At 40.4% G+C, this 13,018-nt stretch overlaps 1 long non-coding RNA gene across 2 annotated transcripts in view; it reads right to left on the reverse strand.

The window, feature by feature from the left end:
• Window positions 1–11,886, reverse strand: part of LOC137489174 (uncharacterized) — a 34,603-nt gene extending 22,717 nt beyond the window's left edge. Inside the window, exon 1 of one of the 2 annotated variants that reach the window (XR_012398929.1) lies at window positions 1,908–2,355. This is a non-coding gene — a long non-coding RNA (uncharacterized lncRNA). Of the gene's footprint in view, window positions 1–1,907; window positions 2,356–11,500 lie in introns of those variants that run through there. The other variant, XR_012398928.1, reaches the window with a different exon arrangement.
• Between the last annotated feature and the right edge of the window lie 1,132 nt (window positions 11,887–13,018).

Below are 13,018 nucleotides of genomic sequence, written 5' to 3' on the forward strand. Positions count from 1 at the left end.
CAAATGAAGCTGATTTGATGCGTGAATGAAGCCAGCAAACTCAAAATGTTCACACGTCTATTTACGTGTTTTTACGTTATTTTTAAGCCCAAGGAGAAATGAATTATATTGTTTGTTTTTATTATTACTTTGTGCTGTATTAATTGCTTACTGAGCAGCGATAATTAACACTTGAAAATATAAGCAGTTTTCATGATTTTCTAAACTAGTAGTATTTAGAAATTAAAGAACGCATAATAATCGTGATACTGCGATTATTCCTCAGACTATAATCATACAACCAAAATCTACAATTGCTGCATCCCTAATCTTCAGAAATGTATATAGAGCTACGTTTTCAGATTGAGCCTACGTTGGCAGAAGCCCATTGTGTCTATGGGACGTCCCCATAAAGATAGCTGCATGTGTGTGTGTGTGTAAACCTCCCCCATTGCTCCTTAATTATGGGGGTCATAATCTCCATGCCTAAAGTGTCACAGTGTATAAAGGTTTATTATGGTGGACGGGGGATTCGAGAGGTGGAGGGCAAGAAAAGAGGAACCCCGACCGCACACACACACACACACACACACACACACACACTTTTTGTCTCTCACACACATTCTTTTTTTATAACTTTCTCGTTCACACATTTGTTTACTTTTTTTATTATAATTTTTTTGATGACAAGCAAGGCGGCATGGTGGCTCAGTGGTAAGCACTGTGGCCCCACAGCAAGAAGGTCGCTGGTTCGAGTCCCAACTGGGTCAGTTGGCATTTCTGTGTGTAGATGGCATGTTCTCCTCGTGTTGGCATGTGTTTCCTCTGGTTTTAGCTTATATTCAGCATTTGTTGTCCCGCTGCCCGACCTGCCCCGTTTTCTACCCGCTGCGCCCGTTCCCTCTAACAAGCGGGGGGAGAACAAAACGAAAACCACACAGCTATACAGAGTCCAGACAGCCTATAACAAGCGCTCTGTATAAACATACACATACACACACACACACACACACACACAAACACATAAATAAGCACCAAGCAAGTGACACACACACATAGGCATCACGCTCTCTCTCTCATTCACACACACACACACAGATAGCACAAAGCTATCTCTCATTCGCGCGCACACACACCACTCATTCGCATGCGTGCGCACACGCACACAGCAACAAACAAGCTAAACGCAGCATCACGCTGTCTCCTTCACACACATACATACAAGTGCTCGCTCGCTCGGGAGTCGGGAGTGATATTGGTAGACCGCCCGCTCCCGTCTAAAATTAAACCAGTTACCGACCGCTCCCACGGTACAGCCGCGGGAATGCAGACCTCTACTCTGGTTTCCCGCACAGTCGCACTATAGATGAATTCCGTTAACTAAATTGTCCATAGTGTATGAGTGTGTACGGGTTTTTCCTAGTACTGGGTTACGGTTAAAAAGGCATCCTCTATGTAAAACACATTTTAGAATATTTGGCGATTCATTCCACTGTGGCAACAGCCTGATAAATAGGGGACTAAGCAGAAGGAAAATGAATGAGTGAATGAACTACCTAAGCGAATTTTTAGCAACTTTGCTATGTGATTATCCCCCAAGTTTTCGCACACTAGCGTGAACTTATTTCTGTTTTCCGAGGCAACATTTCAACGTCAGATGTGTTTACAGCAACACACAGATGAATAAATAATGACAGGATTTTCATTTCTAGATGAAGTATCTTAATAAAGTCAGCTTTAAACTGTCTTCCAGATTTTATCCCAGCGTGTCATACACACTATTCTCTTCCATCAGAGAGATTTTTTCTTCTTCTTCGCGTGTGTGTGTGTTTTTGTATAGCGGGCCAATGTCTTAATTTGCATCATGTTCTGCTACATGCCTCATCACACAACTTTACTTCATCAAATCTGTTTCAGATTTCTCTCACCTAATAATAGACATGTATCTCCACGAATGCACTCCCCGAACGCCAGCCGTCAGTGAGAGTCTTTCCTTTATAAGCCTCCTTAGATCCCTCGTTAGGTTCCTCTTTCTCTCCCCCCCGCCAGAAATTACGTAATATTATAATGCATAATCCCACCGCTGGGTTTTCACAATTAATATATGTATATGAAAGCTGTGTTAAATCCAGGTGATAAATATCTGACGAATGAGCGAAACTCTCTTGGACAAATCCCCTCACAGATGCACAGAGTGCTGGAAACGAGGCGTTTTTGGCTTTGAGACAGCTCCCTAATGAACACATAACGCTAGTGTTGCTCAGATAGAAAGGCCTGGCGGATGAGCTCCTCTCTATAAAGAAACCGCATATGAGCCAGAACCATCCGGAGCTGTGTTCCTGGACCGCGATGTACTCCTGAACGCCAGGGATGTGTTTCGCTCGTCTTGAAAAATGCCTCTTGGGTTCTCGCCGGCGCTGGTGGGAGTGACTGTGTATTAAACGGGTGTTTGTCATGGCACGGTGCTCGCGGGGAGAATTGCGGAGATGGTTTGCCGGAGTTCAGGAGTGTTTGGATTGGGAATGTTTCACGGAAAGGATTCTAGCAGGCCTGAGGAACAGGAACACGTCCTTCTCAGGATGAGAAGGGCTCAGTAGGTCTGCTATCTTTCAGCATTCCAATTGCATCCCAAGACCTTCCCTGCTTAAGGAGAGGCAGAACTTGTTTCATCTAAGCTTTAATGACCAGGACAACAGCTATTTACCAACAAAACATACAGCCCAAAAGTCCTTGTGGATCAAAACTCACAGTTAATCTGTCCCTCTGATTATTTTGTAATAATCTGTAAAAAGCTTGTACGTTAATTATAAATTTGTAATGATAAGTTTGAATTATTTTCTATTCAGAGGAACTCCGTGTTATTTAAAGTTTTCATGAAATCAAAATGTACATCTTATTTTTATATGTATAAAGTAGTTCTAAACAATGAATCGGTGCACTTTTGAAATTATTTCATTATCAAAGAACATTTATCTACATTTCTGAGTGTGCCTCACACAGGCGAGTGGGCTTCACAAACCACCTGTAGAAAACACACGCTTTCATCTTTCTGACACTTGCACAAATTTGCACCAGACACTTTCTTAAAAATCACTCCATCCCTCTATAAGAATATTGTGCACTTTTAAGTGTGCCTCACACAGGTGAGTGGAGTTGACAAACCACCTGTATAAACACTCTTCTCTTTATATTCACTGTACACTTAGGCCCAATCTCTCCTTGTTTTCTGTGTTCACTTGAGGGGGTAAGGGTATCCCAATTCTTCCCAATAGGGGTGGGCTAGTTCATGAAGATTACTATGAGAAAGGCTAGGATGACTACCCAGATGTGACAGAGAGAGTCGGCAATTTTATTTTCATTCATTCATTTTCTTGTCGGCTTAGTCCCTTTATTAATACGGGGTCGCCACAGCGGAATGAACCGCCAACTTATCCTGCAAGTTTTTATGCAGCAGATGCCCTTCCAGCCGCAACCCATCTCTGGGAAACATTCACACACACACTCATACACTACAGACAATTTAGCCTACCCAATTCACCTGTACCGCATGTCTTTGGACTGTGGGGGAAACCGGAGCACCCAGAGGAAACCCACGCGAAGGCAGGGAGAACATGCAAACTCCACACAGAAACGCTGAGGTTCGAACCAGCGACCCAGCGACAATCTTGCTGTGAGGCAAACGTGCTACCCACTGCGCCGCTGCCTCGCCCCGGCAACTTTATTTTATTTATTTTTTTACTTTTGTACATTTTTGAGTCCGTACTTCTTTACTTTTACTTAAGTATGAAAGTGTAGTCAGTAATTCAGCTTTTACCAGAGTGGTTTTAAACAAGTATCTGTACTTCTACCTAATAAAGGAGGTGTGTTTTTTTCTTTTGCCATCTCTGGTCTATTGTAAAAGTATTTGTATAGTCTATCTTAGGTTTTGCATACAGTTTAGCACATGCTTAGCTATCAGTTAATATAGTTAGATGACTGTTCGAGCATGTTAGTTTAGTGTATATATATATTTTAAAAATTGGCTCTTATGTAAAGTTTTGTGTTTATATTTACTATTATGTTTATTCCTGTGGCACTGTGGTCCTGTGAGACCCAATAATTAGTTTCACTGTATATCCACAAATGTAGCAGACTGCGATAACGCTAAATTTGACTTTATATCAAGTGTTAGGGATACATAGTAACATATGAACCTCATCTTTAGCAGTTTACATCTCTTAGGATTTGTCAATCCAAAACTTACTCTGCAACCCAAAGTTTGTTCTTATTTTGTGCACTAGGCCTCAAGTGTCGTGGTAAATATCCCCTCGTGCCACTAGGCTATTATTTCTGATCCTAAATCCTCAACACTATGAGTCTCTTGTTGAAGCCAAAACTGTGGAACAATATCACTATCGCAGTCAATATTAGCTGTAGCCTTGGAAGTGGACCTCTTCATTGGGCAGCTCGAAATACCTCCTGGAACAGCTAGATTCGACGATCACAATAGCACTGTAGTGTTGGGGTGTCCCAATAGAGCAGACAAGCAGCAGCAAACTTGGCCAATTACTGTACTGCTGGGTGTGAAAACCTGGAAACCAGGGATCCATCTTGAGGAGTGTGCTCTATTACTTGTTCTCTCTCTCTCTGTGTGTTGAGATTGAGTCTTAATGTAGTGCCGACCACATAATTCATCTATCCATTCGCAGGAGGCAGAGACAAAGTTCCCGGCACCTCGACTCAAGAGTCATATTTCATCATGAAAGCCTCTGGTGGTGTTTTAAATGCTTTGTAACAACTCTCTTGCTCTGTATCTTTAATGCTCTTTTTCTTCTTCTTTCTCGCTCTTGTATGGTGGGTCACAGGTAATTGGTCCAGATTTTTTCAGTCACCCTAGAGACGGTCTGACTTGGGCCTTTAATAGGGCCCCTACAGACAGCACGAAAGGGGTTCAAAGGCAAGTGTACGAGACTCAAATGGAACAAGTGAAATTAGTCCTTTCTGCAGGAAAAAGCTTACGAAAGAACAATGGACCGCACTTATAGATGAAACAAGACCCATACGTGAATAGTTAGGGACCTTAATCAGGGAGAATGGACAAGTTCCCAATGGAACGGGTCAAGGTTCCTAACAAGGACCTGTAAGCAAAGAAGAAAGAGTAGGAGTTTATAATGGTGGGTCTCGGTGGACTTGCTCCACTCATGCATAGTCTGACTTCAATTAATTGACTTCACGTTCAACGGACAGGGATAATAAACTATTAATTCAAGGCATTAATGGAGAGTAGTTCTTGCGAATTTTGCCTTCTTTGCCTGGATTGGAGTCTTGTTTTCTTTGGATGGTCAAGGTTATGATGGCTGCATTGCCATGGTTTCCCTCTAAAGGAATGCAGAGAAGAAAGCGAATTCAACAGTGGGCTCTTTTTCCCTGTCGGAGGGACGGAGTCGCACAGGGAGGAGGGCCAGGCCGGCAGTCTCTAAGGACTGTTTTATTGGGGGCTCGCTCACTAAAGCATGTAATTCTGCTGTTGATTTTAGTCTGAGCTGCAGTTGGCGTAGTCAATGGTCCCGTTCAGGCCTTTCTCCATCAGGTCTGTCTCAGGGGGGCAGTGAATGCCTCGTTAAAACGCACGTAAACGACCACAGACAGAGCCAGCTATGCCCCCTGATGCACAGAGTCACTTAAAGCCATTTACTGCCATGCATAAGTACTTACGCCATCTATTACCGTACTCAGCAGCGGTCAGGTGCCTTCACTGCACAGCATGTGTTATGGAGCTGATTCTACTATGACAAAACTGCAAGCGATGAATCATTAGTACAGTACAGAACTACAGCACATTAAAATGATCCGCTTGCAGCAGTCTGTCAAAGTATATTATTGTTTTGTTTTTTCTCAAATGAGTTCATGCTGTTGGCTGCATATTAAAGTATGCTGCCAGATTTACTAACACAAGTACGGTGTGTTGATGCAACACTGCATAATTACGAATATCTGCTGGGCTGTGTGTTTGGATGAGGTAGTGGTAAGAGGTAAACCCATATATGTATTTATTTGTGTAATGTAGATTTATTATTTTTGGTTGACCAAGTTGGAAAGAAGTCCGCCTCTCTGGCATTTTCACTCCTGAAAGAACTGCCAAGCTTGAGCTGGCAGACTTGAGAGAGCTGCTGAAGAACATCTGATTGAACATTTGTCATGTTGAGATCTGGACATGTCAAGTGGCGTCCGGAGAGAATCCGCTTCCAACTTCTGTAGAAAAGATGTATTTAATTATCTAGTAAGGATTGATTTACTGGGTGAGGAATGTTTAATATAAACTCGGGGAGAAATAATTGATTTTCTGCAAAAGACCAGTCTGAATATTTGCACTTGCAAAGCTTCACTGGAATATAAAATTGCTTCTTATTTTCCACACTTAAGAGTTTCGCTTTGACATATTTCAAAGTGGGAAATTACCTTCTTTGAGCATCTGGGAGAAGTGACGTTTTGTAAAATTGTTGTGTCGACTAACCACTACAAATTGGATATATTTTAAAATAATTTTAGGAGAGCGAGGCAGTGGCGCAGTGGGTAGCACATTCGCCTCACAGCAAGAAGGTCGCTGGTTAGAACCTCAGCTCAGTTGGTGTTTCTGTGTGGAGTTTGCATGTTCTCCCTGCCTTCGCGTGGGTTTCCTCCGGGTGCTCCGGTTTCCCCCAAAGTCCAAAGACATGCGGTACAGGTGAATTGGGTTGGCTAAATTGTCCGTAGTGTATGAGAGTGTGTGTGAATGTGTGTGTGGATGTTTCCCAGAGATGGGTTGCGGCTGGAAGGGCATCCGCTGCGTAAAAACTTGCTGGATAAGTTGGCGGTTCATTCCGCTGTGGCGACCCCGGATTAATAAAGGGACTAAGCCGACAAGAAAATGAATGAATAAATTTAGGAAAGATAAATGTGCCCTTCTTTTGTAGACTGCCGGGTTATTGCGTAATATACTAGACGATTGTCCATCCAACATAAAAAAAGTAAAATTAGTTATTCATGGATTCCAATGTCAATATATACTTTGTGAACACCAACATTTTACTAAAAAGCTAACAAGGAAAACAGTTCATGCTTTTGGCTGTTCATTTACATGACAGGGATTTAGGGGGCTGGAATAAAAGCTTTCAAATGCATAAATAAATAAGACTGTTATCAATATTTTGGCACATGAGGCAATTTGGGACCACATGGGTAAAGTTTAGATCGTACATGCAGGTGGCCGGAAGTGAAATATGCACATTAATATAGACACATTTTTTTATGACTCTATAACAATAATTCATATTACTACATTACTGTGACGGTTGGGTTTAGGGTTGGGGTAGGCGCTAAAAATACAATTTATTCGGTAATTTTTTTTTCTTAATTTATTTTTTCAGGATTTTCACCTTTAACGGATAGGACAGTAGAGATTGGGGGGGGTAATTGGCTTGTTTGGGCAGGAGAGCGGAGTTTGTCATGGTCTGAAGTGAAGAGTGGGTTTGGGGGAGAGGTGAGTTTGTCGTGGACGAAGGTAAAGAGTGGGGGATCGCGGACAGTTGTTGCTGGTTTGATTGGGCCCCTAAATAGTAATTCTAACAGAAAGACTTTAGGAGGCAGATAAACGTTTGAACAAAGCGAATTCGTTACGATCCTTTCATAAAGTCCTTTGGCGTAAGCCCCATCTATAGTGCAGAACTCTGGATGAGTGGGCAGATCCTGCCTGAAGATGAAGGCAGGGCGAAGCCAACCCCCTACGTGGAGACGAGGCCGACTTGGTGGTGGTGGTGATGGGGAGGATGGAGAGAAACTTCCACACCGTCACCTTAGATGGGCTTACATATAGGGCTTCCTTTATTGTTATAGGCTGACGAGATAATTATTATGAATGATGTGAAACCTCAGTCTTTCTGGTAGAACTATAGCTAAAGCTTTCATTTCAGAGGGCCCCAAAAAGGAGTGGGCCCTTATGGCCTGTTACGTTACAGTATGATATGGTTCGGTACACTTTTATGGCCGTTTCCACTGTAAAAAGGTACCTAAAAGCGAACCGTAACATACTACTTTTTTGGTACCCCTTGCAAAGGGTACCTATCATGGCAAAAGGGTTCCAAAAGGCGGAGCTAGATGCACACCTGAACGCTTTTGGTTTACAGAGAAACGTCATTTTTAAATACACAGCCGAGACATTACATCGTAATACTATATGCATATAATAACAAGCCATGGTCGACCCGAGCTCAAACAAACCTTGCCGTTGTCTTGATGAACAGCCACAAAGCCAAGAAAAACTAAATCTGCTGTGTCCTGTTTTTATTTCAACGAGGCCGTCTAAAAGGGCTAGAGGTTTCACTTTTTCGTGATCGCTCCTATGCGAGTCTATATTTGAAAAAACTACCTTCTTGGTCTGATGATAATAACGTGCACGTGATTATTGAAGTGTTTCTGACATCCAATCCTTTCAGAAACAGACAAAAGCAAGAGTTAAGCTTGAAAAAACAAAGGAGAAGCCAGAAAAATCAAAGGAGCAAATGATTCGTTCACCAACCTAAACTATGAACGATAACGGTAACATTCCGGCAACCGCAGCTGCGATTTTTTTATAATTTTTTTTAACCATACATTTTAAAGACTGATAGACATTCAGCATTATCTAGGCATCTTATCCTTTCGCAATCAGTACATGAAATCACAGACATGTGTTATTAAATTGAACCTAAATGATGTTTAGAAAATGTATCCCGTTCATTCGAGCCCTCCTAAAGATTGGAGATATTGTTCACAGTATCCAACAAGGCACAAAGTCTGCATCTGCATGAATGGAGCACGGTTTAATTTCTAAATCATTAACTAAAAAAACATTTCATCCCATACGCTGACCTTCAATGACTCTGTTCCGCTTTTCTGTCTAACGAGTTTAATTGTTACAATCTGAGCGGGGGGTCTGATCGGAGCGGGTCTGACATCTATTAAAGCCGGGATTCCCATTGGAATACAGCCACCAGAGTGAGCGGCCGTCGCATTCCCACCGCAGAAAGACAGAAAAGAAAACGCTGACTGAAAATGAGGCGACTGCGGTTGACACCCTGACGCCCTTTTCTTACTCTTGGTCCCACCGGTCAATTAAAACAAGAAAAAACAACAGAGCAGGAAGAGAAAAGCTCCTAATCAAATGGGCTTGGTGGACAAAAGAGGTCAGAGGGTTTTGTGTGGAGTCCTGAATGCTGGTGGAGTCTCACAGACAGAGCTGCTTTTACTGCTCGTACAAAGAGCCAACATGGCCGTTTCCTCGTCCTTTAGGGCCGCACTGAAACCCCTATCAAAGCACATGTTAATTTCTTCAAATGAATAGACGTGAGAATTCCCCAAATGTTTTTACGGCATGTGAAAGAAATAAAACGCTAGATAAATAGAGAGGTTCTGCACATGGACAGGACTCCCAGGTTAAAGCAGTCCTGTTGCTCAAATATGGCCAAGGGAAGCATTGTTTACGGTTGTCCAGTTGCCGTTATGATCGCCGTTAATTATAATAGACTGTGAACAATACAGTTTTCTATGAGTCATTATTTATCTGACAAAGTCAATATAGCAGATACTGCCCATTAGCTAGTCTTGCTGAAAGAACCGAAAACAACCCTTCCCTATTCTATGGTCTCAATTGCCATATTTGTGAAATAAGCTTATGATAAACAGGTCTTTAGCAGGCTTTTTAAACTATCAGGACAGTCAGCACAGATATAGTTTGATTTTATATGGTGGTGCTGATCATGGAACAGTTAGTAAGGTTAGACTCATGAACCTATTTTACTTTTCTTTCATGAGGCCAGTATGTAAGAACTCAGTGCGGTGAGTTATCGCGGTCTCTCTGGGTGCTTGTGTTAAAAGTTCTGGACCATCTCCATGCAACCTGAGATCAGCCATTGGAGTGGAGCTGGCTTGGCCACCCGCACCCATCTTTATGAGCTCTGGCCCCAGCGCAGAGAGACCCTTAGCCACCGCTAACCCACTCAATTAGCAGACGTGCAGCGCTGAGGAGAGATCTGGCACATGAAGCCGGGTTTCCACTCCTGGAGATCCAGAGATTTGGTGAGACCTGATGGGCTGCTCTCAACCTCTCTAACTGCACCGGCTAATGGAGTTGCTGGCTCGGAAATTCTTTATTCATTCATTCATTCATTCATTCATCGATCCAACTTAATATAAGACTTAAAGTCCAATTAAAAACAACAAACAAAATACATATTTCATAACATATAAGAAACAGAACAATTTACAAAATACAGCCATAGTGTCCACAGCTCTGAGAAGCTATGTCTCCATCCACCAAATTTTACATGTATTTTGTATATACGCATAAAAATGCTTAATAAAAATGGCAAGATAAGCATAAAATTAGGAAATTTGCATAAAAAATATATACGCATAACAGAGTAGTTCATATTCAATAAGAAAATATGCACATAAATTACGATGGAAATACTTCCAGTATACAAATGCCAGTATGCGCATTAAAAGTTGTGGGATTTTATCATTAGAGATCATGTGATGATAAAAATGTGCTTGAATGTTGTTTTGGTCAATCTAAAACAGTGTAACCGTTTCAGTATTGGTGTTATTATATTATTAATTACCTCCATAATCTTCAAATGCCACCACGTGTTCGTTGGGTGCCAACATTGTCTTCTGAGGAGCATAAAGAGATTGATGCAGCTTCTCCTAACGCAGCAAATTTTGTTTTTATATTTGATATTTGGCGGCAGTTAATCAGGAAATGTCGATTTTGTTCTCTTTGACTCATTGGATGGCAACAATTCTCTATTTACACATATTTTATGCAATATTCCAATTCTACTGTATGTACACATTTGTTTGGCATCTTTGGATGGAAACATTGCAAGTGATAGCATGTACTACACTGTAAAAATTTTTTACAATTTTACAGGAAATGTCTCTAAATTTTTTTTTTTCAAGTTATATTCAAAACCTAGTAAAATAACAATCAATCTCTCTGAATTAACATTTTGACTTTCATTTTAGGTACTTAATAATTAAAGACAAATTACTGACATTTTGTTTTTTATACAGGGAAATTACAGTATTATTTATACAGTATTTTTCTGTTCTTTTAAATTACATTCAAAAGTGCATAAAAATTACAAACAATATCCGTAAATTAACAGCTTAACTGTTATTTTATGTACTATGTAATTAATGACAAAATTGCTGTATTATTTACACAGTGTCTTTTCTATTTTTCTGAAGTGCATTTAAAATTGCGTAAAATTAAAGTAATAAATTGTAATTACTTGCTCTGAAAAAAATGTAAAATCGTAAAAAGAAAAGGTCAAATGACTGACAGCTACAGCTGCCAAACAGAAATCATACAATTATGGTATAATTTCTTTGTTAAAATAAAATGCAAAAAATAATAAATCTACAGATATTTTCATTAAAATGTTTACAGAAAAACACTGTTATTTTATAGACTTTTCCTAGATTATTACCATCAAATCCGTTCAATAAATAAAATACGCACCTGTTCCAGATTCCGCTGATTGCGCACGCACACATACACAGTCAGATGATCATTATAAACTGATTACATGGCCTTTAAAAGCAGCACAGACGAAACCACCAAATGTTTAGTCTTGTTATACTGTTACTGTGAACATTATGACGCGTTTCTCTTTTTTTTTTTCTTTTTTTTTTTTTTGCCTTGCTTTGAATGTTAATGGTTTACGTTGTTTGCTGCCAGGACGGACCAATTGCCTGGTATTTGACCATGACTCTGGATTCCCTGCATACATCTGTTTGCCCCACGTTGACTGTTGCTATCCTGACCATCTCTGTGGAATAAACCTGCATTTGGATCTGCACTCCTTCGTCAGCGTCACCTTCACGTTACAGTTTCATTTAAGATTTGTAACTGAATCTTTCCATATAATTTAAACCTCTACATAAATAACTAATATTCAGTAAAATGTAACTGTCATTTAACCGTCATCAGACTGTTTTGATCCAAAATAAAACTTATTACTAAATTATTAAAGGTGTTTAATCGTAATGATTTAGTGAAATTCTTTTAAATAACACAGTTTTCTCTTGAACATTTAGTGCAGTCACTTTATTGATGTTTGATCGTAATAATCTGGGAAAAGTCTGTAAAATAACTGTTTTTTTTTGTAAACATGTAATGAAAACATCTGTAGATTTATTATTTTTTGCACTTTATTTTAACAAAGAAATGTTACCGTAATTTTATAGTTTTTGTTTGGCATTTTGTTCAAGTTTTTTTATTTTTTACAGTGTACTGACTGCTATGTTTGATTGTACAGAACCCCGGAAGGGACGTAGTGGAGGAGAAAAAAATTGGCTGGGTAAAAAAAAAAAAATGGGTGGGAGGAAAATGTATATTTCTAATTTTATTGCATTCCCTCGCAAAGATGTTTTGCGTTCTCTCGCAAAACTGTTTCTCCACAAACTCTTCCTGTTCACTTCACTCATGTAAACAATCCCGTTTTTGCCGAAATTCTCCCATATTTTACCATTCTACCCCACTTTCTTTACAATAAATCTGTGCGTCAATCGTCGCCTTTCACTTTGCAACCTCTGAACCAGCGAATGCATGTATAACGTTAAGTTAAAACCGTTAAGATCTGTATGATCGTACTGCTTGTATACTACATATATAGCAAAGTCCCTTTAAGGCAAGTCATTTCACTTAGTGGCCATCATTGAAGCAGGCAGTAGGCTCAGGCATTCTGTCTAAATAAGGAAACGTGAAAACTCTCCAAAGCTGTTAGTCAAGCCTATGATTTCATTACAAATTTGGAATCACCAATCTCATAAATTATGTCTCAAACACTCTTACACACACTCGTACATTACAGACAATTTAGTTAATCAATTCCCCTATAGCGCACAAGTTTTGACTGTGGGGGAAACCGGAGCACCCGGAGGAAACCCACGCCAACACGAGGAGAACATGCAAACTCCACACAGAAATGCCAACTGACCCAGCCAGGACTCGAACCAGTGACCTTCCTAAAAAGGA

The sequence above is a fragment of the Danio rerio genome, chromosome 23 (genome assembly GCF_049306965.1).
Source record: "Danio rerio strain Tuebingen ecotype United States chromosome 23, GRCz12tu, whole genome shotgun sequence".
Taxonomy (NCBI): Eukaryota; Metazoa; Chordata; class Actinopteri; order Cypriniformes; family Danionidae; genus Danio; species Danio rerio.